This window comes from Suricata suricatta, chromosome 6, assembly GCF_006229205.1.
Source record: "Suricata suricatta isolate VVHF042 chromosome 6, meerkat_22Aug2017_6uvM2_HiC, whole genome shotgun sequence".
NCBI lineage: Eukaryota > Metazoa > Chordata > Mammalia > Carnivora > Herpestidae > Suricata > Suricata suricatta.
The window spans coordinates 76700337-76726873 of NC_043705.1; the positions used below are offsets into that span (position 1 = coordinate 76700337).

Sequence of the window (26537 nt, forward strand, 5' to 3'; positions counted from 1 at the left end):
ATTTATATTCTTAAAAAATCAATTTGGAAAGCTGAGTGAGTGTGCACTAGGAGGAATGGGGTAGGAGGTCCAGTGAACAGAATTTTGTAATTCTGTGTGTTTAGTACTATATGGCAACTTATGGAGTCAAATCATAAAGAAATTTCATAAAAAACAGATAATTGTGGGTTTTTAAAAAATACTAAAACTAAAAACCGTGGATCTCACTAATTAAATATATTAGTCAGTCTTTGTTTTATTCTTTCTTTTATCTTGCTACCTTGCTTGCCTGTTTCTTCTTGCTTTTTCCTTTCCAGCAAAGAAGACAGGAGCACTTAGGAGTCTGCATAGATTCAGGGTCCATTTATTATAATTCACCAATAACACAGTTCTTTTTAAATGTGAAACAAGTGAGCTATGTAATCAACTTCAAACAAGTATAAATTGATCTTTTACCTGAGAGAACCAGCTTGAGAGATACTAACCTTTTTAGTAACATTAGTCAACTTTGCTAATAAAAATATTATGTCACCAATATAAGAATTTTCTTCAAAGGTGCAATATATGGGATTTCATAAAATAGCCAAATTCATTTTTTCCTCCACTGAAATCTTATATTTTCAAGAATTTAACCGAGGGACTTACACAAAGTATGGTACCAGATGCAGAGAACGCATGTCCTTTTGTTTGCTTACACTTCTTAAATCTCAAAGTGGCCAGAGCTCTTTAATTAAAGACAAAGATGAATATACCTTGGTGCAAAGTTGTTTTTATTTCTGAATGAGCACACTTGTGAAACTGATTTCTTCAATAGCAGTGCCAGGTGGAGAGATGGAGGTCACCTCTGTGTAGCAGCATGCTCCTCCCAGGTCGATAGGAAGCCGGCAATGCTGTCTTCCTCAGTGACCAGATGGGCCAAGTCCTGCAGAATAGTCCACAGCCATTATTCTGTGCATCAGGCTGTGCAATTGATTTCAAGATAACGGACAAGGGGGAAAGGGCTGTCAGGCTTGACTGCTTCCTGTCAATGCAGGAGCCCTGGAACAGTGTAATTTAGAAATTTTTTGTCAATTTAGGTAAGCTAGGGTGGAATCCTGGCTGGGCAATTCTTTGTCATGCAGTTTGAAGGTGTGGTGGGAATCTGCAACTTCTGCCTGGGCAGTGACTGGCCTGGCTAAAATGGTACGTCATGATACATGGCTCAATTTCACAGCAAGCTCTATGGAGGATTTGTTCATGGGCAGGAAAGAATACAATAGGTGGAAATGAAGAACACAGTTTATTTTTCAAAGCCTATCTAAGATATTCCATTTTTCTCAATCCCTATGTTGCCTTTTATTGTAAACTTATCTTACTGTCAGTTTTTAAATTTCAGTTATCTACAGAATATAAAATCTAGTAATATAAATATTACTCTCTGCTTGTAATCAAATCAGTAAATAGGGAAATGGAGAAACTAACATTCCAAGAAAAGGGAAACATAGTCTAAGTGTCACTATAGTTATATTTTGACTTGGATTGGACAAATCAGGTTACAATAATTGTGACACGTATGGATGGATTTAAAATTGTGCGTCAGGCTGTGCTAAATCATGTGAAAAGTCTTTGAATGAAAACATTAATTACATCTCATAGGTAAACATCAAAGAGACTAGACAAATCATGCTTTTGTTTTGCTTAACACTAGAGATAGCAGAGCTACTTGACTACAAATTCTCTAGGGCCCCTTTGTTTTGCTGCATTTCATCTGTTGTACAACTTATAAACATTTAGGTTGTTACTCTATGATTAACAAATAATGATAATGTCACTCTGTGATTTACAAATAATGGTAATGTCAAAGTGACTTTTCCCCAAATAAATTTCCCTAAATTTTTTAAATGGGAAGTGACGGGCCCATTGGAATGTAAGGTTAACATTCTGTTCAATAAATATTGAAAGCTCAGGTACCTATTGGATAGAAGTAAATTCCAGGAATAAAAGTTAAGCCAGTCACAAGTGACAGTTTTAATATTCTAAATTGCAAACTAAATTTCTGTAAGACATACAGGGAATTCAGCTTTTCTAATTTCTTCCTGTGACAATTGACAATTTGTTTTCTAAGAGAGTTGTGTTTTTTATCTAAGTATTTGAATTTATTATCACCAATTTATTCATAGTACACTATGAATATTCTTTTATGCTATAATATCTGAAATACCCTTAAGTTTGTAGTGATTACTTCTCTTAAATTTATTAACCTGTCCTTTTTTTTTTTTCCTGTCAGTCTTGCTAGTGTATACATTTTGTTGCTTTTTATTTCAAACCAGACTTGGGTTTTATTTTTTTTTCTGTTACTTTTCCATTTTCTACTTTATCAATTTTTGCCGTTAGCTTTATTATTTCCTTCTTTCTATTTGCTTTGGGTTTCATCTTGTGCTAGAGTCTCATAATGAAAGATGCAGCCATTGATTTTAGATCTTTCTTCTTTTCAAACATAGACAAAGCTGTAATTTACCCTTTAAGTACAACTTTATATGTTTAATGTTTATTTTTGAGGAAGAGGGAGAGAGGGAGAGAGAGAGCTAGTGGGGGAAGAGCAGAAAGAGAGAGGGAGACATAGAATCCAAAGCAGGCTCCAGACTCTGAACTGTCAGTGTAGAGCCTGACATGGAGCTCAAAGTCACCAACCACAAGACCATGACCTGAGCTGAAGTCAGACGCTTAACCAACTAAGCCACCCAGGCGCCCCTGTACTATTTTAGATATGTCATACAAACATGATACTATGTTGACTTTTTCATTCCATGCAAAATGTTTCCTAAATCTCATCATTTTCTTCTGTAAAATTTATTAATGATTCTGAAGAATATTGGTTAATTTCTTATTTGTGAATGATCCTGATAGTTTTTCTGATTTCTAATTTGTATTCATTTTGATGAGGGAACGTGCTCTATTGTTTCAAATTTTTTACATGTGTTATCCAACACAGCACATAATATATCTTGGTAAATGTTGCTTATGCATTTGAATAGAATGTGATTCTGCTGTCGTTGCAAATGATGTTCTAGAAGCAGGTCAAAGTCAAATTATTGATTGTGTTGTGTAGATCTTCTATATGCGTACTCATTATTGATCAACTTGTTCTCCTGATGAGGAGGTTTCGAGTTGTCCAATACTTATAGTAGATTTGTCAATTTCTCAATTCAGTTCTCTCAAATTTTTTTTCATACATCTTTTAGGTCTGTTATTTAGCATATACATATTTAGTATTTTATATATATATTTATAAAGTAGTCTTTTTATCATTAATAGTTCTCTATATTCTGATATTATTCCTTATGGTCATTTGGATTTCTTATTTGAGTGTGTACAGAAATTTTTCCTATTTTAAAATTTAACCATTCCATTTTTTAATTTAAAATGCATTTTTTATAAACACCATATAGTTGGCTTCTTTAACCTTTTTTTAAAACTATCAGAAAAAATCTTCTTTGTTTCTTTTGGGCATCACAATCCTGCAATCTCCAATATCCAATGTTATTTTATGATTGTGTCCATTTATTTGTTTATCTAATTATGAGAGGACATGTCCCTTACTAGTTACTTCAGCATGGTGGAGTTGAAGTCTTATACTTTATTTTTAAATAACTTCAATATGTAAGATATATGTTGCGTTTTCATCAGCTATAAAATTATAATAGCTACATAATAATATTCAAAAGAATTTCCTTTCATCCCAGGAAACTTATAACTTCAATCTGTATGCATATTTTTGTTTTAAAGAATTATGATACATTCATCAATAAAAACTTTCAATTTAAAAATTTGTGTTATGTAGTATTAGGAAAACTATTTTTTGGAGCAAGTGGGACAGAAATATGAATTCATGAATTAAAAAAGAATTGATAGAAAATTCTATTTAGTAAGGACAAACCTATTTTTAAAAGTGTGAGGTGGATTTAAAATTACAAGACATGTCAATTATGGTAGATGCACTTTACAGTCTTACATAATCATCTTATTTGATAATAATATATGCTACATGCTGGAAATTATATCATTTTCATGTATTTAGACTTATGATGACTTTTTAAAATATCACTTTAAATGTGCTAGAATTGCATGTTTTTTATCATTCATTAAGAGTTCTTGAGTAGAAGAAATTTGAAGATCATTGTACATCGCAGATATTTTGATAGTTAGCAAGCTTGATGAAGATTAGTCAATGCAACAAGTGACATGTAATCAAAGGCAAGAAAAAAATAAAAATAAAATGTGTCTCATAAGTCAGGGAACAAGGAGAAACCCTAATGTCCTTGAATGAAAGGTCTATTTGGGGGACAACAGGGATAAAAACATATAAAACATGTACATACAGACATATCACACAAGCATCTATAATAAGGTCATTTATAGAGGGTTTTAAATGTTAATGTGGAATAAAGTGGAGCTATAATAGGTCTTTGAAGAAACAACACAAATGAAGTCTAATATAGTGCAATATGGAAAAATGAATGGTGATGGGAAGAGGGTTAGGTAGGAGGCAACTGCAGTTGTATAAGCATAAGGCACAAAGGATGTGGGTGTGTTGCTAAGAGATGAATGAAATTACTGTTTTGAACTAAAAAATAGCAGTTATGTAAACATAGCAATTACATGTTTAAAGCCAAGATTTTGGATTTTTTCCAGTATATATTTTTATGAATGAAAATATCTAATAGGATTCTGTAACCATATATACATATACATACATATTTAATATTTGAGTACAACAAATTGGTGTTACTATTTCAGCTGTCACTAAAAATATACTTTACTGTATATCTTTTTCCTTTCATGTAGTAAGTATGAAAATATTTTGTTAGATGAACCCAGACCACAATCATTTTTCTGCTCACCTTGCTTTATCTAGCCCTTGTAAAGCTCAAGCATTAAAACACGGTTTTGGTAGGCCCACAGACTTCTGAATTTTTCTTATTATTCACTCAGACTCCCCTTTGCCCTGATGTTTCAGCTTTGTCAATCGTAGAGATGTTGTTAAAATAAAGTTTCTCTGTATGATAATTAAATGTGTCAACTAAAATTGATTGAAGCAAAATTTTAACTAATATAATGTTCATAGCAGCATTTATTCTCTCTGACAGTTGTTTCAACCCTAAGGGCACCTGACTGATTTAGTTGGTTAACTATCCGACTTGTGGTTTTGGTTCAAGTCATAATCTCATGATTCATGAAGTCAAGCCCTGCTGTCAGTGTGGAACCTACTTGGGATTCTCTCTCCCTCTCTCTCTGCCTCTGCCTCTGTCCTCTCTCCTTTCTCCTCCCTCTCCCTCTTCCTCTCTCCCTCTCTCCTTCTCTCCAAAAGTTATCTCTACCCCAAATTTAATGACTTTAAAATGATAACTACATCTATGACAGTTCTTTGGGTTGACTTGTCAGTTCTACTGCTTTACTCCTACTGGTCCTCTGGCGTGATTTTAAGGTCAGAGATATACTCACTCCATGGCTGAGAGTTGATCCTGGTTACTGACTGAAAGCTCAGTTGGTGTTGACAGCCAAACTCTTCAGTTCTTCTCCAGTTGTGCACGTCTATGGAGCTGTTTGGGCTTTTTTTCAATCTGGTGGTCTCAGGGTAATCGAACCTTTTACAGGATCTGGCTTTCAAAGCTTCAAAAGCAGAAACTGCTATACCTTCTTAAGTTTTAGTTCTGGAACTGGAAGAGTGTAAGTGTTGCTGTATTCTATTGGTAAAATTGTATCATAGGACCAGCCCAAAGTCAAGACAAAGGGTCTACACAGTGTGTAAATAACTTACTAGGTTTCAGTGGTAGCAACAAAAGATGCAGTCTAATATGATAACGTCCTTTCAAAAATAGCTCATCTGGTTTTTTGTTTGTTTAGTGGGTTTTCTAGCTTTATTTTACAATCCTGAAAATCAATAGTTGTTTTGCCATTAATACCAATATTATAAGTTGGCTAAGATGAATATTCAAGAAATATCTAAGCTTCAAAGTTTTACCTTGAAATTTGTTTTCTAGAACAATATGAATATAACAGATTTTGAATAATAAAGAAATTAATATTCTTTACAAGACTTATAGTAGTTATTTCAAGAATATAATCTAGTGGTTCATTACTTAATATAACACTCAGTGCTCATCCCACCAGGCGACCTCCTTAATGCTCATCTCCGCTTTATCCCACTTCTCCACCCCCCCCCCCTTCAGCAATGCTCATTTATTCTCTGGATGAAGAGTCTTTTGTGATTTGTCTCCCTCTCTGTTTTTATACTATTTGTGCTTCCCTTCCCCTATGTTCATCTGTTCTGTATTTTAAATTCCACATATGAGTGAAATCATGTGATATTTCTTTTTCGCTGGCGGACCTGTTCCACTAGCCTAATACACACTAGCTCCATCCATGTTGTTGCAAATGGCAAGATTGAATTATCTTTGATTGCCTAGTAATATTCCAGTGTGTGTGTGTATGTGTGTGTGCGTGTGTACACATGCATGCATACTACATCCTATTGTGGTGTGTGTGTATGTATACTCTTCCCATACTTTGTCTTTGTCCATAGTGTTGCTCTACACATTGGGATGCATGTTTCAAATCAGCCCTCCTATATCCTTTGTTAAATACCTAGTAGTCAACTTGGTGGGTCATAGAGGAGTTCTATTATTAATTATTTGATGAACCTTCACAGTGTTTGTGAAGTGCACAGTGTCTGTTCATGTCTTTTGCCCATTTCTTCGCTGGATTATTTGTTTTTTAGGTGTTGAGTGTGGTAAGTTCTTTGTAGATTTTGGATACTAATCTTTTATCTGATTGTCATTTGCTAATATCTTCTCCCATTCCATTAGTTGCCTTTTAGTTTTATTGATTGTTTCCTTCTCTGGGCAGAAATTTTTTTTTATCTTGATGAAGTCCCAATAGCAAATTTTTGCTTTTGTTTCCCCTGCCTCCAAAGACATGTTGAGTAAGAAGTTGCTGCAGCCAAGGTCAAAGAGGATGTTGCCTGTTTTCTCATCTAGGATGGTGATGGCTTCCTGTTTTAAGATTTAGATCTTTCATCTATTTTGAGTTTATTTTTGTAGATGGTGTAAGAAAGTGGTCCAGGTTCATTCTTCTGCATGTCGCTGTCCAGTTTTCCCAACACCGTTTGCTGAAGGGACTGTCTTTTTACCCATTTGATATTCTTTCCTACTTAGTGAAAGATTAATTGGCCATACATCTGTGGGTCCATTTCTGGGTTCTGTATTCTGTTCCATTGATCTATGTGTCTGTTTTTGTGACAGTACCGTACTGTCTTGATTATGGCTTTGTAATACAGCTTGAAGTAATACATTGTGATGCCTCTAGCTTTGGTTTTATTTTTCAACATTACTTTGGCTATTTGGGGTCTTTTGTGGTTGAACACAAATTTTAGAATTGTTTGTTCTAGCCCTGTGAAGAATGCTGGTGTTATTTTGATAATGGTTTCATTGACTATGTAGATTGCTTTGGGTAGTATCAACATTTTAAAAACATTTGTTCTTCCAGTCCATGAACATGATTTTTTTTGTGTGTGTGCTTTCCACTTTTTTGTGTCTTTTTTAATTTCTTTCATAAACTTTAAGTAGTTTTCACTGTACAAATTTTTCACTTCTTTGATTAGATTTATTGCTATGTTATTTTATGGTTTTACTGTACTTGTAAATTGAATCAATTCCTTGATTTCTTTTCCTGCCACTTCATTATTGGTGTCTAGAAATGCAACCAATTTTTATGCATTGATCTTATATCCCATGATTTTTCTGAATTTATATATCAGTTCTAGCAGTTTTTTGGTGGAGTTTTTGTGTTTTCCACATATAGTATCATATCATCTGTGTGAAAGTTTGACTTCCTTCTTGCCTGTTTGTATGCCTTTTATTTTCTTTGTGTTGTCTGATTGCTGAGGTTGGGACTTCCAGCACTATGTTGAATGGCAGTGGTGAGACACTGCCTTCTTATGTTCCTGACCTTAGGGGAAAGATCTCAATTTTACCCCATTGAGGATGATATTAGTGGTGAGTATTTCATATATGGCCTTTATCATCATAAGATATGATCCTTTTATCCCTATCTATTCTTTCTTGAGTTTGTTTTTTAACCTAGAAAAAATGCTGTATTTTGTCAAATGCTTTTTCTGCATCTATTAAAAGGACCATGTTGTTCTTATCCTTTCTTTTATAAATGTGATGTATCAAACTGATTGATTTGCAGATATTGAGCCAGCCCTGAATACTAGGAATAAATCCCATTTGATTGTGATAAATAATTTTTTTAATGTACTCTTGGATCCAGTTTGCTATTGTCTTATTGAGAATTTTGCATGCATGTTCACAAGGGAAAGTGGTCTATAGTTCTACTTTTTAGTGGGGTCTTTGTTTTTGGAATCAAGGTACTGCTGATCTCATAAAATTAATTTGGAAGTTTTTCTCCTATTTCTGTTTTTTGGGACAGTTTCAAAAGAATAGGTGTGAACTCTTCTTTAAATATTTGGTAGAATTCCCCTGGAAAGCCATCGGTCCCTGGACTCTTGTTTGTTGGGAGATTTTCAGTTACTCATTAAATTTCTTTACTGGTTAGATCTGTTTAAGTGTTCTATTTCTTCTTGGTTCAGTTTTGGATGTTTATATGTTTGTGGGAATTTGTCCATTTCTTCAAGATTTCCCAATTTGTTAGCAAATAATTGTTCATAATATTCTCTTCTGCAATGTTGGTTGTGATCTCTCCTCTTTTATTTGTGATTTTAAGGATTTAGCTCCTTTCCTTTTTCTTTTTGATCAATCTGGCTAGGGGGGTTATCAATTTTGTTATTCTTTTAAAGAACCAGCTCCTGGTTTTATTGATCTTTTCTACTGTTGATGTTATTTTTTTTTATTTTGATATCATTGATTTCTGCTCTAATTTTTTTTTATTATTTCCCTTCTTTTGCTGTTTTAGGCTTTATTTGCTTTCTTTTTCAAGCTCTTGGGGTGTAAGGTTAGGTTGTGTACCTGAACCTTTTGTCCTTCTTTAGGAAGGCCTGGATTACTCTATACTTCCCTCTTATGACTGTCCTTGCTGCATCCCAGAGGTTGTGGGCTGTCCTGTTTTAATTTTCATTGTCTTCCATGTACTTTTTAACTTCCTCTTTAATTTCTTGGTAAGCCCATTCATTCTTTAGTAGGATGTTATTGAATCTCCAGGTATTTATGATCTTTCCAAATTTTTTCTTGTGGTCTGAAAGACCAGCATAGTGTGTGGTCTGAAAATATGTAAGGTATAATCTTGATCCTTTTGAACTTGTTGAGGGCTGATTTGTGACCCAATATGTGAGCTATTCTGTAGAATGTTCAATTTGCACTTGAAAAGATTATGTATTCTGCTGCTTGGGGATGAAATGCTCTGAATATATCTATTAAGTCCATCTGGTCTAAGGTGTCATTTAAAGCCATTGTTCCCTTGTAGATTTTCTACTTAGATAAGATATGTTCATTGCTATAACTGGGGGTGTTGAAGTCCCCTATATCTGTGATATTATTATCAGTGAGTTGCTTTATGCTTGTGATTTATTGATTTATATATTTGAGTGCTTTCCCATTGGGAGCATGAATATTTATAATTGTTAGATCTTCTTGGTGGATAGACCCCCTAGTTATGATATAATGCCCTTCTTCATCTCTTGCTACAGTCTTTTTAAAATTTTAAAATCTAGTTTGTCTGATATAAGTATGGTTACTCCAGCTTTCTTTTGATAATTATTACCGTGGTAAATGGTTCTCCATCCCCTTAGTTTCAATCTGCAAGTGTCTTTATGTCTGGAATGAGTCTCTTCTAAGCAGCAGATAGATGGGTTTGTTTTCATATTCATTCTGATACCCTGTTTCTTCTGATTGGAGAATTTATTGCCATTGAGATACCTGTAGAGTTGGTTTTTCTGATGATGTTCTCTAGTCCTTTCTAACCTCTCTTGCTTTTGGTCTTTTTTTTCTTGTTTTGTCTTTTCTCCACTCAAGGAATACCTCTTAAATTTTTTTTTATGCTGCTGGTTTAGTGGTTACAAACTTCTTTAGTTTTTGTTGGTCTGAGAAACTCTTTATCACACTGTCTAGTTTGAATGACAGCCTTATTGCATGAAGAATTCTTGGTTGCATATTTTTTAATTCAGTGTACTGAATATATCCTGACACTCTTTCTGGCTTGCCAAATTTCTCTGGGTAGGTCTGCTGTAAACCTGATCTGTTTGCCCTTATAGGATAAGGACTCCCACCTCCCCCACCCCCGTTGCTTTCATAGTTCTTTCCTTGTCTGTGTATTTTGTGAATTTGACTAATATATGTCTCAGTGATGATAGGTTTTTGTTTAATGGGAGTTCTCTGCGCTTCTTGAATTTTGATGTCTTTGTTTTTCCCCAGATTAAGAAAGTTTTCCACTATAATTTGCTCACATAAAAATTCTGCCCCTTTTTCTCTCTCTTCATCTTATGGGACTCCTATGATTTAGATGTCATTCCTTTTTAATAGGTCACTGAGTTCTCTTAAGTCTTATATCATGCCCTTTTCCCTGTTTCCCTCTTTTTTCCTGCTTCATTATCTCCAGAATTTTATCTTCTGCATCACTAATTCACTGCTCTACTTCATCCATCCTTGCCATTGTGGCATACCTTTGAGATTGCATCTTGGTTATAGCATTTTTAATTTTGTCCTGACTAGATTTACTTCTTTTATTTCCACAGAAAGGGACCCTATACTTTTTCAATCCCAGCTAGTATTCTTATTATCATGGTTCTAAATTCTAGTTCAGACATACTGCTTATATTTGTGTTGATTAAGTCCCTGGCTGTCAATTTCTTCTTGTTCTTTCTGTTGAGATGAATTCCTTTATTTTGTCATTTGGGAGGAAGAAAAAAAAACAAAATAAAAAAACAAAGCAAACAATGAAATAAAGGAAGCTATCTCCTAGGTGTACTTTGGTCTGGTTGTTGAAAGAAACTTGGTTGGATAGATTAAAAAAAGGGAAAGAAAAGATAAAAGTAACAAAAAATTAAAAAGAACTTATATAATAAAATGAAATGAAACAAAGGAAACTAAATAGACTTTTTTAAATAAAGTAAAAATATAAAAGAAATTTTTTTTCTTTCTATATCCAAGAAAATTGAAGAAAAGAAAACACTTTATTATATTAAAACAGAAGCAAAGAAAATCAACAAATAAATTAACCAGCACACAGAATGAAATCCAAATGAAGTTACATCCAATTTCCCCTAGAACTGAAACTATGAAGCCTTTATATAGTCAATACACTAAGCAGGTGGAGTAACTTGTGCTGGCCTTCTAGGAAATGTGCTCAGTGGGCACAATTGGACATGGCTGGTATAATGGTTCCATTCTCAACTAGTTGGTGCTGCTTAGCTTAGCTTAATGGGGTGGATCAGTATGGCCTGCATGTGTGTGTGTGTGTGTGTGTGTGTGTGTGTGTGTGTGTGTGAGAGAGAGAGGTGGAATGGCTTCACCCAGCTCCCTAGTCTCTGGCATAGGAAGTTGGCATCCTCACAATCTGGGATCAAGTACCACTCCTTTGTCTCAGGCCTCTGTTCACTCCCTGCCCCTACTCTATCCATGTCCAAGCTGTCTATCTGCCAGGCTGCACCTCCCTCCTGAGTTTTATCTCAGATGGTATAGTGTTTCAGAAGTGAACACTTCAGAGTTCCCATGACTTGGATCCATGCCAACTCTCTGGGGGAATGTCTTGCTGAGATATGGCCAGGTGCTGGCTTGCCCTAGAAAACATTTCTGTTTATGTAGTGGTAGAGGTTCAGAAGTTATGGCAAATCACACTACACAGCTGGCTCCAGGTTTTGCCACACTCTGTTGTCTTTGTCCTAAAACCAGCAAACGTGGATGCTCCCTGGGTCCGATGGGACTTTTGCCTGTGGAGAAAACCTATGAACTCTACTAAACACACTCCAAGGAGGAGTACCACTTCTCTCCATGTGGCATAGGGATCCCTCACATCCTGCTGCCTGCTCCTGGGGATTCGCCTTGTTGCCTTACCAGAGCACTGCCAGACACTGAGTCCCAAAGCTTCAGACTCTGAGCTCCTCTGTTTATAGAATTCTGGTGGTATTGAAAGTCTCTTCTTTCTTCCTGTCAGTGATTCCAGGTACAGATTTCTTGTTCAGTACCCTGTGAGTGTTTTTACTCTTTATTTCTCTTTGTCTCTAGATACTTTCTGGGGAGTGCTCTTTTGCATAATCCCAATGTGATGCATTATTCTCCTTTCTCTTTCTTTGTTCTCTCTCCTCATAAACAGCTCCCTACCTTCCGTGGCTTTTCTGTCCCCCAGTTCACCTCTCAGCACCATGTACCTGCAGATATCTGTGGCTCACGTTATGCAGATGGTTGTGTTAATCCTCAGATCACTTTCTTAGGTATATAAAATGGTTTGATGCTGATCTAGCTGTGTTTCAGGGATGAGACAAACTCAGGGTCCCCATGCTTCTCCGCCTTCTTGTACAAGTCTTTTTAAAATAAATATTATATGTTACATACATATGTTATATATTATATGTTTTTATAATATATTGGTTATATCACTGAATTACACAAATAAAAGTGAAAATATAATTAAGATTATTTAAAATAAACATTTTCAGTTTCCCTCAATTCATGAAAAAATTGCTATGAGAAGTTCTTGAAAAATGAGTGGGAGAGATTGCAGTCTTTTTTACGAGCTCAGAGATTTACTATTTTGATTTTGTTTTAATTTTTTATATTTATTTTACCTCTTTGTGAAAGGAAATACAATTAATTTGAATAATAAGACAAAACGTATAACACTCTAAATTTTTGTCAGCTCAAGCGTTTATACTTTCCTGTTTATTAATCTCTCCTCTCATAAAAGCAAATAAACTATCTTCACCAAACAACAAAAGCTATAGAGTACAGAAATGGCACTTAGTCTTTTATTTTTATATTCAATACAACCATATCCAAGGGACCTTGTGTTTTTGTACCTGCTTAATATCACATGTATGAATAGTGAATACAAATGCTGCTGACAAATAGTTTACAAAGTTAAGTATATCTTGAGAGTTTTTCTTTGTTTGATCGAGGGTTTTTCAGTTTACTAAGACAAAAATTGCTTCCAGCACTTGAAATGTGATCACATTGTTTAGATATGGATCCTCAAGTGTCCTGAATCACAGATATGTATCTTAAATGTCAGTAGGGACTGTGTGGTTAATCCATCCTTTTTTAGACAAACATGCCCTTGGCAGTTCTACTCAGGATTCACTGATGCTGTTTAATTGACAATTCAAAATTTGCAACATGTAGTGCCTCTACTTCTAATCCCCAAACTATATTTATGTCTCTTGTAAGTCATAAGAAGGCCAAGGACACTGAGGTCTTTAAGTTTCAAGGGCCTGTGGGATCTGGAATGTATATCAGGCTGTACATATGTAACCTGCTGAGAAATAGCAGTGGTGCCGAAAAATATAGTTCTATTTCTTGATCAGTATAAGCTAAATAGTTCTTTATTTCCTCCCTTTCATTATGTATTTCTAGCTCAGTGCTGTGAAACCCACTGACAGTAAATCCCTGGAAACTAGGCTGTGAGAGAAGAATTTGTTTACTAGTAGGGAAATTGCAATTACCTCCTACAGTTTTTTGGGATACAATTTGCCGACCACTTGTATTGAATGTATTTTTTACCAAGGACAGATTTTTTTATTGATTTGTGATGGAATTTAGCGGTTTTCCTTAATATGAGGGGGGGTGGGAATTTTGACTTAGGGGAGGTTGTTATTTTAGTAAATAAAAATATGTAAGTAACAGTAACTATTTATAGTATCTCAGGTTGTTAAGACTTAACAGGATAAAATGAGAGAGAAGGCAATTCTAACACTTTTATAGTAACATTGGAATTAAAGGCTTAATTTTTTTGTTTCATTTCTCTGTAAGAATTATGTAAAAGGAGGTAGATGTACTTCTTGAATTATCTGGCATTATTATTTCTCTCAGAGACTTAGAAATAAAAAGCTCAAACAAATGATAGCAAGAAAAATTGAAATCTTAAGGAAGTTTTCATTATCTAAAAATTTAGAAGACAATAAGAAAGTAGTAGGGGTGCCTGGGTTGAGCATCCAATTCTTGATTTCTGCTCAGGTCATGATCTCATGGTTCATGAATTTTCCACACCAGACTCTCCACTGATGGTGCAGAACCTTCGTGGGATTCTCTCTTTTTACCTGTCTCTCTGCCCCTCTCTCAGTCATGTACATGATCTCTCTCACTCTCTCTCTATCAAAATAAATAAACACAAAATAGTAAGCAACTGAGTGTTTAAAGTTATTTCTGGTGTAATTTGTAATCATTATGACTTGTTAATCATACAAGTGTTGCAGAAGTAGAAATCACTGCAGCTTAATAGATTAAGCAAAGGTATATGTGATAAGAGTCATGGATGATAGTCTGAGAATTTTATGAAATTTTAACCACTTGAAGAAAATTTAAACATTATAATTAAAACAACTCCAGTGATCTCTTATTTTTAATCTGAAGAATGAAGATAGAATAAGAAAGGAGACCTGCTTTAACAGTGTTGATAGCTTTTGTGAGGAGTAGGTGAAATATTTGATTAGAAAAAAAAATTTAAAGTTACAAACAGAGTGACAGTCCATATCCAGCACAATAGAGCAACAGGTATTAGATAAGATCTTTCAGAGGTTTACACAAACTGTAAAAGAAGACAAAATATGTGTGGCAACTCATTTTAAGTGTTGGACAAGAGGCAACATAGGACTTTAATTCTCTATAGAAAGGAAGCATGTGAGATCAGCCCAGAGTTCACCTTTCTTGACTGTCACACAGGGAAGTGACACCTGACAGAGTATGATGGTCTCTATAGTTAGGAGGCATGGAGAGCATTTTTGTGACACAAAGTGGCTGGAATTCATGGGCAATATTGTGAGGAGAAACAAGTTGCTAGAGGGTATTAGATTAGGTAGACATTTGTGAAGGGCTCAGCCTTGAGTCCTGATTGATTTCTGGAATATACATTCACAGGTGAGAGTGCAAGATTGAGAAGAGAATAGATGCTACTGGTATGAAAAATGAATCAAGTTTCCTAAAGTACAATACTGCTGAAAGACACTGGAATTTTATAGTTCACCCAGAATAGAGCGATCTGACACATCTTAAAAATAAAACACATGCCCTACAGTAAGGGACATATTGTCGAACTAAGCATAAACTATAGCATACTTTTCCTAAAATAATAGTAATAATAAAATAATCATGATTAACAAAATGAAGAGAATGTACCAGTAATTCAAATGCCTGCCAGAGTCTAAGTCAGAACTTTTCAGAGAAAGATAACGAAGCTAAATTCTCTGCATTGTACCATTAACAATGTCCAGCCTGCAATCAAAATGTTCTTAATATGTGAAAAATGGAGAAATACTACCTTTAGACAAGGGAAAAGAATCAATAAAAACTAACCCTGCTATTACACAGAAGTTAGAATAAACAGACAACTGTATAAATATGCTCAAGAAAATAAGGAAAATTACACCTAGTGAGTGATCTGATGGGAAATCTCATTATAGATATAGAAATTTTAAGTAAGAAACAAATGGAACATGAACTACATGCTTATGAAAATGAAATTAAACATATACAGAAAAAATTGTGGGGCATCTGGGTGGCTCAGTCAGTTAAGTGTCCTACACTTGAGTTTGACTCAGGTCATGATCTCTTGCTTGTGGGATTGAGTCCTGAGGCGACCTCCATGCTCAGCATGGAGTTTGCTTGGAATTCTTTCTCTGTCCTTGTCTCTCTGCCCCTTCCCCACTAGTACGCATTTTCTTCTTCTCTCAAAATAAACATTTTAGAAAAAAAGAAAATTATTTGTAGTGTATTGTAGTGTCCAGGGTCAAATTTAAAAGAGGTATTAAAGGTACAGTTATGATCTGAGAAAACTAAGTTTACTCCTAGAATGTTGAGGGAGTTTTGTAGTTGACCAGGAAAAGGAGCGATTAGTGAAAAGAATTCTGTACACCAAGAAAAAAAAAAGTAGTGAATATAAGTGTAAGGATTGATTCTTATATATCTTTTATGGAATAAAGCATTTGTGTTGGGTAAGGAGAGGTCATTTCTGAGAGCCTTGGAGATAAAATATTGCAGCATCAGAGCCAATTTGAATCTATCACACCTACATACCTCAGTATATTATGTAGGACATTTCTTCAGGATTTAACAGTTCTGTAGGTAATGGATTGCATGATCAAACCATTGGAAAGTATCACCTAAATTAAAGTGTAATTATTTTTTCTGAGAGCTACATGCTCACTTCTTCACTTGCTTCACCTTTCTCATCAAATGTTACCTAATTAGTGAGAATTTTCCTGACCACTCTTTCTGCAATATTATCCCTTGGATTGTGGTCTACGTGCTCATTAGTAATATATAAAAAAGTCAATTGCACCACACACATGAGATTTACTCTCCTTAGGTTATAACTCAATAAAACATGAAAAAAAGCATTACCTTATTTATCATATTCTCTTTTTACTTTCCATTATAACATTTAATATGTGGCATATACATTTAAGAATATGAATTTTATTCCTGTTTTATTTGCAGCTATATATTTAGTGCACAGAACAGAGTCTTCACATAGTAGATACTATGCCTGGTAGATAAATGTGTGGTCACTGTATGTATGGATGAAGTCTCAGAATTTGATGATGCTGGTGTTAACTGTATATCTACAAGAACGAGATGTACCATGATATTTTCAAATACATATGTGGAACTTATTTTCTGTAGATGTATTTTGGACTAGTATTTTGCTCAATGGTTGAAGTTTGATAAAATTTTAAATGTCCACAAAGATAATGTTTGAGGAGTATTATTTTCACATCCTAATCTAGAAAATGATGATGGAATAATTTATCAGAAAATTAATGAAGCTAATGAGAAGAATGAAAAACCAAAAAAAAAAAAATCCAAGCATAAAAGAATGCAAGCTTAGACTACTTTAATATGGAAACAGGAAAGAATATTATACCAAGTTAAGTAACTATATAAGTGATGGAGGAAATAAAGTATTTCAAGTTATTAAGTCTAAAGGAATAGAAATAGGAGGGGTGCCTGGGTGGCTAAGTCAATTGAATGTCTGACTTGAACTCAGATCATGATCTCATGGTTCATGAGTCAAGCCTCGCATCAGGCTTGTCACTATCAGCACTGAGCCTGCTTTGGATTCTCTTCTGTCCCCTTCTATCTTCTGACCCTTCTCTGCTCATGCTTTCTCTCTCAAAATAAATAAACATTAAAAAATAGAAATAGGATATTGATATTGTTTGAAGTTAAACAGTTTAAGGGATCCCATTTTAGGGAAAATTTTTTTATATTTTGTTATGTTTTATTTTAATACTTTTCAGTTCTTCTATGAAACGGAAAATACAGATTCTAACTGTGAGGTAACAAAATTACAGGTTTTTCTGTATTCTGTATTCTGGTGGGACTGTAGCCAGCCTTCTCTAATAGAAGTAAGAATCACTTAAGACTCATGATAATGTTATTGTGATATTTTAGATAGTTTTCCTAATATAAGAGAGGAGCTCTTTTAAGAAATTTTTACCTGGGTGTGCCTAGGGGGCTCAGTCGATTAAGCATCCAACTCAAATTTGGCTCAGGTCGTGATCCCAGGTTTGTGGGATCAAGCCCTGTGTCGGGCTTCTCACTGAACATAGAGCCTGCTTAAGATCCTCTCCCTTTCTCTCTCTCCAGCCTCCCAATCCACTTGCGTGTGTGTACACATACACGCTGTCTCTGTCAAATGGAAAAAAAAAGGGATATCATTACCTTTAGAATATGATGGAAAATATGCCTCATCACTGATATTATCAGTTTTAGCACAACAGTAATCAGCTATACCAAGACCTTAGTATGATATTGAATCAAAATATATCAAAATTATTTATTTCTGGTCAGTCCATTTACTTATTGTATTCACTGCAAAGAAAATAGAAAGGTGTATGTGTGATGGTTAATTTTCATGTGTCAACTCAGCTGGGCCATGAAACATTCTGGATGTTTCTGTGAGGGTGTTTTTGGATTATATTTACATTTCAGTCATTAGACTGAATAAAGCAGATTACCCTTCATAAGGTGGATGACCCTAAACCAATCAATTGAAGGCCTTAAGAGAATAAAAGGCTGACCTCTCCCAAGCCAGAAAGGAATTCATCAAACTGCCTTTGCCCCTCATCTGCAACATTGGCTTTTCCTGATTCTCCAGCAGACTGCCTTTGGACTCAAACTGCAACTCTCTGCTGACTCTCTAGTCTGCCACCCTCCCCGATTAGATTTTGAACTGACAAAGCCACCGAGGTGACTCCTGAAAGTAAATCTCTTTGTGTGTATGTATACACACACACTCGTACACACTCACACACCCACATACACATTTTCTCATTTATGTTTCTCTGGAGAACCCTGTCTAATAAAATGTGTAATTATGAAATTCAATAATATGTGCATTGAAGGAATTTACATAAACATAATTTACCTCAAGTAGAGTTCAAATCATAAGTAATAAAATTAAGAAAATTAACATATACTTATTCGATTGGAAGATAAAAGTAAAAAGCTGCAATATATTTTTACTTCTGATATCCAATTTAAAAGTAATTTAAATATCAAGTGTAATTTTGCATAGTTACTTATATATGGATTATATAATAAAATTTTGTACTTTAAAGAATTACTATGAATACTAAAGTTCAATGAATACTAAAGAATACTATGTATTACTTTATTTTCTCTATCTGTTAGGTACTTTACCTAACTATGTAGGTAATTATGTTTTCTAATGTCTGGCATCACAATTACATATTAGAAAATAAATATTCTTTAACATTCATGTAATATAGAGATACGTTGAAATCATGAATAGGTGAGCTTATATGTAAGAGTTACCTTCCACTTAATACTTTACCATATGGGGTTGATAGAACCTATTGATTTGACAGAAAAAAGCCTTCTACATAATTGGATAGATATCATTTTAGCACTTTTACATAGATCATTTATCCTAGTGTGTATCAGAATAACTCTTCTGTAAAAACTAAAATGAATAAACATCCGTTTGTCTTTTTTAAGAAGAACTATGCCTTCAGATCATATTTTCATGAATGTATTTATTCATGGAATACTAATAACTGGTTCTACAAGACTTCAGTTTCTATGAATACATTTGCTTACATGGTCTGCTTTCGATATATAGCAAAAATAATAATTTTCTAATAATTATAGCCTGTGTGAATAATAATAATACAAGGGAACATGTATACAAGGGTTTAGAAATATAGTTTGAAAAATGGAATGAACTGTTAAAATGTGAGGGGAAATGTATTCATTTAAATCCAGTGGTAACATTTCCTTGATGTAACATAAAAACTTGGGGCGCCTGGGTGGCTCAGTTGGTTTAGCATCTGACTTCATCTCAGGTCATGATCTTTCAGTTTGTGGGTTCAAGCTCCATGTTGGGCTCTGTGCTGACAACTCAGAGCCTGGAGCCTGCTTCGGGTTCTGTGCACCCCTCTCCCTCTCTGCCCCTCCCCTGCTCATGATCCTTCTCTCCCTGTCTCTCAAAAATAAACAACAAAAATGTTTTAGAAAATTCAAAATAACGTAAAAACTTGAAGAGTATCTCAAAATAGTAGCAGATTTTTCTTCCCAAAGCAAAGAAAAGGCTAGATTTGTGTTTAAGTAACTTGAAATAAAGACTACAATGAGTAAAATGGTTTGTGCACATCTGAGATTTTGGAGAGTTCTCAAGAGCACAGCAATGATTCTTGACAGGTTTTGTTACTTGGAATGTTTGGAATTCTTTTAACAACAATGCAGGCATTTTAAGCATTTTAAGACTTTAAAATGCTGTACTTTGTTATAGGTTCCCACCTCTTGGAGGAAGGCATGGGGATAATTTACATAATCTTTCTGGTTCATATTTTGTCCAAATTCATAGATTCATCAAGCACCTACTTCAAGCTAAAGTTGTTTTTATTTTATTTTATTTAAATACCTCGTGCTTTGATATCCCTTAATATGCTAATAATTAAAATATTATTTATTAAGTAATAACAATACATTATCAAATTCATGCTACATGATCTCCACGAAATGCTTTGCATATAGTATTTATTTAGTACTTCAACCCATGAGGTACTTACTATAAGCATCTATATATGGACATTATATATCTTCTATATAAGATTAAGTTACTTGACTTGCCTAATATGTTGCAAATAAAGGAATGTAGGCAGTGTGTTTATAAAGCTCATCACTCTCTAAATGTAAACATTTTAAATTAATAATAAAAAACTGCCTAATAGTATTTATTATATGTGTAACCTGTGTTTTGTTTTCTTTCTAATTACTCTCATGATCACATTACTAAATAGAACCCACCAACCTACTATGGCAGTGGCATAAAAATCAATTATTACCTTTATAGTTTTTACTCATTTTACATTAATTTTTGTAGATATCTTAAACTAATCATAGATACTCAGGAGTCAGAAATTTACTACACTTTCATATTGCAGACAGTTACATAAGAAAGAGACATTGGTGAAAGATTGGAAAGATGATGTGCACAGTTTGAAAACCAAATGTCAAGCTTTAAATTGAATTCATCTTAGTTTGTAGAAATAACAGTTTTACCTGGCAGGAGAGACACTGATGGTATCTTATATTTGGGGTTCTCCAAAACAGAACATAGCTATTTTACCTAGAGAAGAAGCAATGTTTTTTTTGGTTTTGTTTTTCTTTAACTTTCTTGAATATATTAACTCTACTTAATCCCACATATACACTATTGCCAGGAGTATCTGTGGTATACATATTTTATAGGATTAATAATTATTGGTTCCTGATGGCAGAACATAACACAATGACACTGATATAGATGTAAGACAGAATTTATTATTCTTATAGATCCAAACTACAGAGGTCTGTAAGACAAGGACATACTTTTGTGAGTGAGGATTGCCCCAAGATGTGTGATATATTACTCCTGGAGAGTGAAGGCTAGTGTATAGTGGCTGTGGAGTATATGAGCCACATAAGGGACTAAGAGTAGGTGTAGACACAGTCAGCTACTCAAGAAGGATAACCAGATAGCCTCAAAGCTGGGCCTCAGAATGAGATAAAGGCAGTGTTGAAAAAAAATAACAACAAAAATTATATTACAGTTAATCTCTTGATGTCTTGACATTAGTTTTGAGCTTATTTGGTGTGTTTGAGCGGCCAAAATAGTAGAGAAATTTCAAGAGTATGACATCATAAATTGCCCCAAACAGCACAGAAACATTTTATTATGAGAATAAATGGAGGAAGTCAAATGGAAGTGTAGGAAGTTCTTGTAGGCCAGCCCATAACTAAGTTTCCCATGATACGGCATTAGCCGAAAAAAAAAAAATCAGGAATCAGAATTTCCAATAATATCTTGGTAGATTTGTAAAATGTATTAAAAATAGGAGTTGCATGTTTTTTAAATTAGAGTAATATTTTGGTGTATTCCTTGAGTCAGAGTGGCAGGCCTTGTTGGAAGGTATGAACTGAGAGTTTACTAAGGTAAATCCATGGTAGTTGTTTGTAACCAAGGAGAGGGAGGAGCTGTGGTGGGTGTTTTCTGAAATGCAGGGTAAAGGTCATAGTGAGAAACTGGGGTTGGGAATAAGAGAAGGTCCTGAAGAGAGGGAGTCTTCTTGCCAAAGCATCAAGGGGTGAGTGATATGAAACAGGTCCCCGTTGGAAAAACAATAACCTCCATTATTATTATTTTTAAAAATTTTTAACATTTATTTTTGAGAGACAGAGAGAGACAGGTCATGAGCAGGGGAGGGGCAGAGAGAGAGGGATACACAGAATTGGAAGCAGGCTCCAGGCTCTGAGCTAACTGTCAGCACAGAGCCTGACGCCAGGCTCGAACCCATGACCTGGGCCAAAGTCAGACACTCAACCAACTGAGCCACCTAGGCACCCCTCCAATATTTTTTAAAATTTTTAATGTCTATTTATTTTGGAAAGAGAGAAAGACAGAGTGTGAGTGGGGAAGGGGCAGAGAGAGAGAGGGTGACACAGAATCCAAAGCAGGCTCCAAAAGCAAGCTGTCAGCACAGAGCGCAAGGAGGGCCTTGAGGTTACAAACTACAAGATCATGACCTGAGCCAAAATCAGTCCGACTGAGCCACCCAGGAGCCCCTCCATTAATTTTTTGAATGGCATAGATAATGCTAACCTCTATCTGATTTCCTTTCAGGCACAGGAGTGTAGGTGTATACATTTTGGCTGAGAACAAGTATAAGAGAATTAGGGGTTAAATAAGTAGTGAATTAATCATTTATAAGGAATCTCTAATATCAAAGGAAGAAAAACAATATGCCAAGTCCAACTTGTCAATGTCCTGGAAGGCCCATTCTGTAGACATTGCTAGGTCAGTGATCTTAGGGTCTGAGATGAAGGTGTTTCTGGTGCAAGGGAAAAAAAAAATCATCTCCAGTAAGGAGGTCTTTGGCTGGGCCAAAGTGCTCTGAAATGAAGTTATCTCCTAGGTGATGAAGACCTGAACTCTGGAGCCAAGGCATTGTCATCTGGGATATAGAACTAGAGTATTTTTCTCTATTGAATTTTCACTTGGTTTGATGTTGGTCATATTCTTGTGTCTCTATGGAATTATAATAAGACTGAGCCAGTTGTGGAATTTTAAGGCAACTTTGGATCTGGGAGCTTGACTTGCAAATATCTTTAAGGTCAAGGGACTTTGTGGGTACCCACTTAGCAAAGATGATGCCAGCATCTTTGATACTGCCGTAATTAGAGCAAATCACTGGAACGCAACACAATCAAATTAAAGCCCTTATTGGGGGTGGCCCAGCTAAGGTCTCAGCAGTCCTGGGTTTTGCCCAGTTGGATGAAGAGAGGGATTCTGCTGAAGATAAAACTTTAATTGTATAGCCCAGTTTGGGGACATATTGTTGATAGAATGTCAGGTTTTCCAGTTAAAGTATCTATGGTTGGAACTGGAGCTTTAGCATTAGCCTGTAGGCATGCCCTCCAATTTAGTCAATGACAGTAACTCTTTGTTTCAGTCTTTGATCTGATTGATGGCAGGCAAGCCAGGTTTTAATGGCATGGGAGCTTCAGCATTTGCTGTGTTTGGTTGAAATAACAGCTTATTTAGAGAATTTAGGCCTCTGGATCACATATCAGTGAAATTACCCACACCAATAATAACAAGACCAGCAGTCCACAGAATCGTGTGCAGCCGCACTTGATAGGCTTTTGTTACCTAATGTTGATTTTTCTCTAGCATGTACTTTTACCAAGGAAGGGGTGTTTGGTTTCATATGAGATACGGTGTTGATTCCATTATTATCTCTAAATTTTATTTTTATTTACTAAGGAGAGTTTTTTTAATTTTGTTGTTGTTGTATTGTTGTTGTTGTTAATCTCCCTTCTTGGTAGTCTACTCTATTTATGGGAATGGCCTGGGAACATTAATTTTAAAACCTGAATATTACAGAAGATTTTTTTGAGTAGTAGAAATTCAGTCTTCAATGGAGCTCATACAAGATGGTGTTATGAATCTATCAAATTAATACTTTGGAGTATAAGGTGCCAGATGGTGACCCACTGTTTAACAGCAGACCATAAGAAGAGTTGAAATAGAGAGTTTCTTATTATAGTTCCTAGAAGAAATACCAGGTATATATCAAAGGGCCATATGGAGAGATCAAGGTAGAGTACAGAAAGATGTGCTATAGTACCTGGAGCACATGGCTTTATTATAATCAATGTGTTAAGTGCTTTGGGTTCCCAAGCAAAGGCTTGCTTGGCCAATTCAAACCAAAGAGCAGGCTTTGGGAAACTCACAAGGGACACTTATTTAAGGAACACGTAAGGCAAAGGTGTTGGGAAGCAGTAAAGACTGTTGAGCACAGGGGTTATTGAGGAATTCATATCAGGAACTTTTATTTGCTTGTGACTCTATGGGCTGCTCTCTAGGTCACACAATTGGTTGAGGGGGCTGGTGTCAGTTTAAGGTCACTGACACATTTTGTTATCTATTAGGGCAAACTAAATGGATGCCAAGGCAGCAGTACAAGGTGTATAGCTTAGCTACACCCTTGATAGATGCACAGGTGCCTGGTACATCTGGAACAAATAGCTATGAGATGATCTATGGTTAATAGGTACTAGAAGAGTATGTGCCCTCCAGCTGGCTTCAGCCCTGCTGAGATAGAGGCAGAATAAAAAACCCATAAAAAGAGGGGTATAGAGTATTAACCTCATAAATAATATGTATTTATAAACACAGAGGCAAGACCTATCCCTCTTTAAATATAGAAAAGGATGATGGGAAGATTTTGCTAAAGTTGAGGTGAAGTGTGAGTTGGCCAGGAGGGTTTGAATTAAGAATGATTAAGGCCTGGGGAAAGATAGAAACCCATTTATGGATGCATTTGTTATTTTGTACCTTAAATAGGAGTTCTGTGAGGAGCCCATTAGGGCCTTTCCATTAAACCAGATCCCTGTAATCTATCAGAGAAATGAAAGTTTCATAGAATATCTTTTTCAAAAATCTGGCATTGCATATTCTGAGAAGTGAAATGATATGTTGACAACTACTAGTAATATCTAGTACTCCATGGGGGATAAGTAGTATCCTAATGTTTGGGGGAGGAGTTACCTCCTCAAGTGTTGTGACATCTGGGTATCTGAAGTTTGCTGATGGTAAAAGTGATCTATGTAGCAGCCAAGAAAGGTAGGCCATTAGTTACACCTGCACAAGGAGATCAGGGTGCCATTTCTCTACAGTTTGGCAGCCTAACCAATGCTTTCCTTCAACCCCAAACACACAGACACACTAGAGTCCTGCCCCTGAATAACCATAAAGAAACACCAATAGCAAAAAAATGATAGGCCCCTAAAATAGGCCTCTCTTAAATGCAGCCTTGATCTGAAACATACCTGAATGTTCAACTTGAGAAGATGTGACTCAAGTGTTCTGTCACTCCTCTCACCCTAAGGTAGGCTTCATCTGTGCTAGTATCTCGCCCAAGAAGTTTAGGCAATTAACAGTATTCATTTTGAGTATTCCCATGGCCAAGATATTTAGATAAGGAAAGTCATGACGCCTACCTGGAGGCACAGTGGCAAGCAACAAGGCTTTAGCTAGTTCACACTGTCCATATGGTAGCTTGGGACCAATTAATGAGATGAGAACATTCTCTTATGAAGTTATCCAAGAGTTAGTCGTCAAGGTCATGTCATCCTGATCTCACAGTGTCCATTGTTTTAAAGATTCTTTTGGTGGTGGAACACAACACAGTGAATGAGACTCATGAATCAAAGGCAAAACTCTTACTTATAGCTCCAAATGAGACAAGACCGCCAGGCAAAGCCGAACAAGAGATTGTAGCTAGGACAGGGTGATAGCAAGCTGTAGCAGTAGACGGTGGCTTATATATGGCAAGATGGATGAGCTTAACTAAGGTTCTTAAGATCCCTGTGAATTGCTGACTTTTATAATTTCTTTTGGTCTTTGGAGCATAGGGGCTGACCCTAGCTGTCTGGAGCTAGTTCACCTGGCCTGAGGGTGGTTATGGCCTATGCATAGTGCCACAAGAGTGTAGGAGCCAGGTTTAAGATTGGATGTGGATTTAACTGCTCAAGAAGGGAAGCCAACCAAATTCTGATCTCAAACATGGTTTCAAAACTTGGTCATGACAGCATAAAAACAAACAAAACACTATATTATAGTATATTACATTATTTGATAATTTTTTAAAGAAGTGACTATCAAATACCGTATGATTTCACTCATATGTAAAATTTAAGAATTAAAACAGATGAACAGATGGGAAAGGGGACAAAAGAGGAAGACAAACCATAAAAGACTCTTAACTATAGAGAACAAACAGAAGGTTGATGGCCGGGAGGTGGGCAGGGGATGGTCTAAATGGGTGATAGGTATTAAGGACAGTATTTGTGATGAGCACTGGGTGTTATATGTAAGTAATGAATAACAAAATTCTACTCCTCAAATCAATATTGCACTATATGTTAACTAAGTAGAATGTAAATAAAAACTTGATGAAAAAAAGAAAGTGATTTTATATTAGGGAAGGCTGCCTGATGAAGCAGTGTAATGTAATAATAAAATAGATGATTTGGCAAAAACATAGATGAACTTGCTTCTTTGGTCTATTGAATCTTTATAGTCCACATTGCCCTTGTATATATGTTTATCCAGTCTGATAAAAAATGAATTGTCAGTGACTTTCAGTACAGATTTAATGTAAATGAAACTCAGATTAGAGATATTAACACGTAGGTACCAGATAAAGAAATTGTTAAAACAGAAAAAGAGTAGAGGTCACTTAGCTACATATTCCTTGTTTACAAAAGAAAAATGTGGCACAGTGAGTTATTAAGGAACTTATACAAAATCAGAGTTTATAAATGCCAGAGTCAAGATTCAAAACT

General features: G+C 35.3%; 1 long non-coding RNA gene across 3 annotated transcripts; it reads right to left on the reverse strand.

Moving 5' to 3' along the window:
• Positions 1–728: 728 nt before the first annotated feature.
• Positions 729–25178, reverse strand: LOC115294504. Of its 3 annotated transcripts, none has more exons than XR_003909924.1 (3): positions 25020–25178; positions 5461–5615; positions 729–901 (listed from the first exon to the last, which is right to left on the reverse strand). It is a non-coding gene; the product is annotated as an uncharacterized LOC115294504 (long non-coding RNA). The 3 variants fall into 3 exon arrangements; XR_003909923.1 differs by having other exon boundaries at positions 5461–5675; XR_003909922.1 differs by lacking the exon at positions 25020–25178 and adding an exon at positions 5777–5863 and having other exon boundaries at positions 5461–5675.
• Between the last annotated feature and the right edge of the window lie 1359 nt (positions 25179–26537).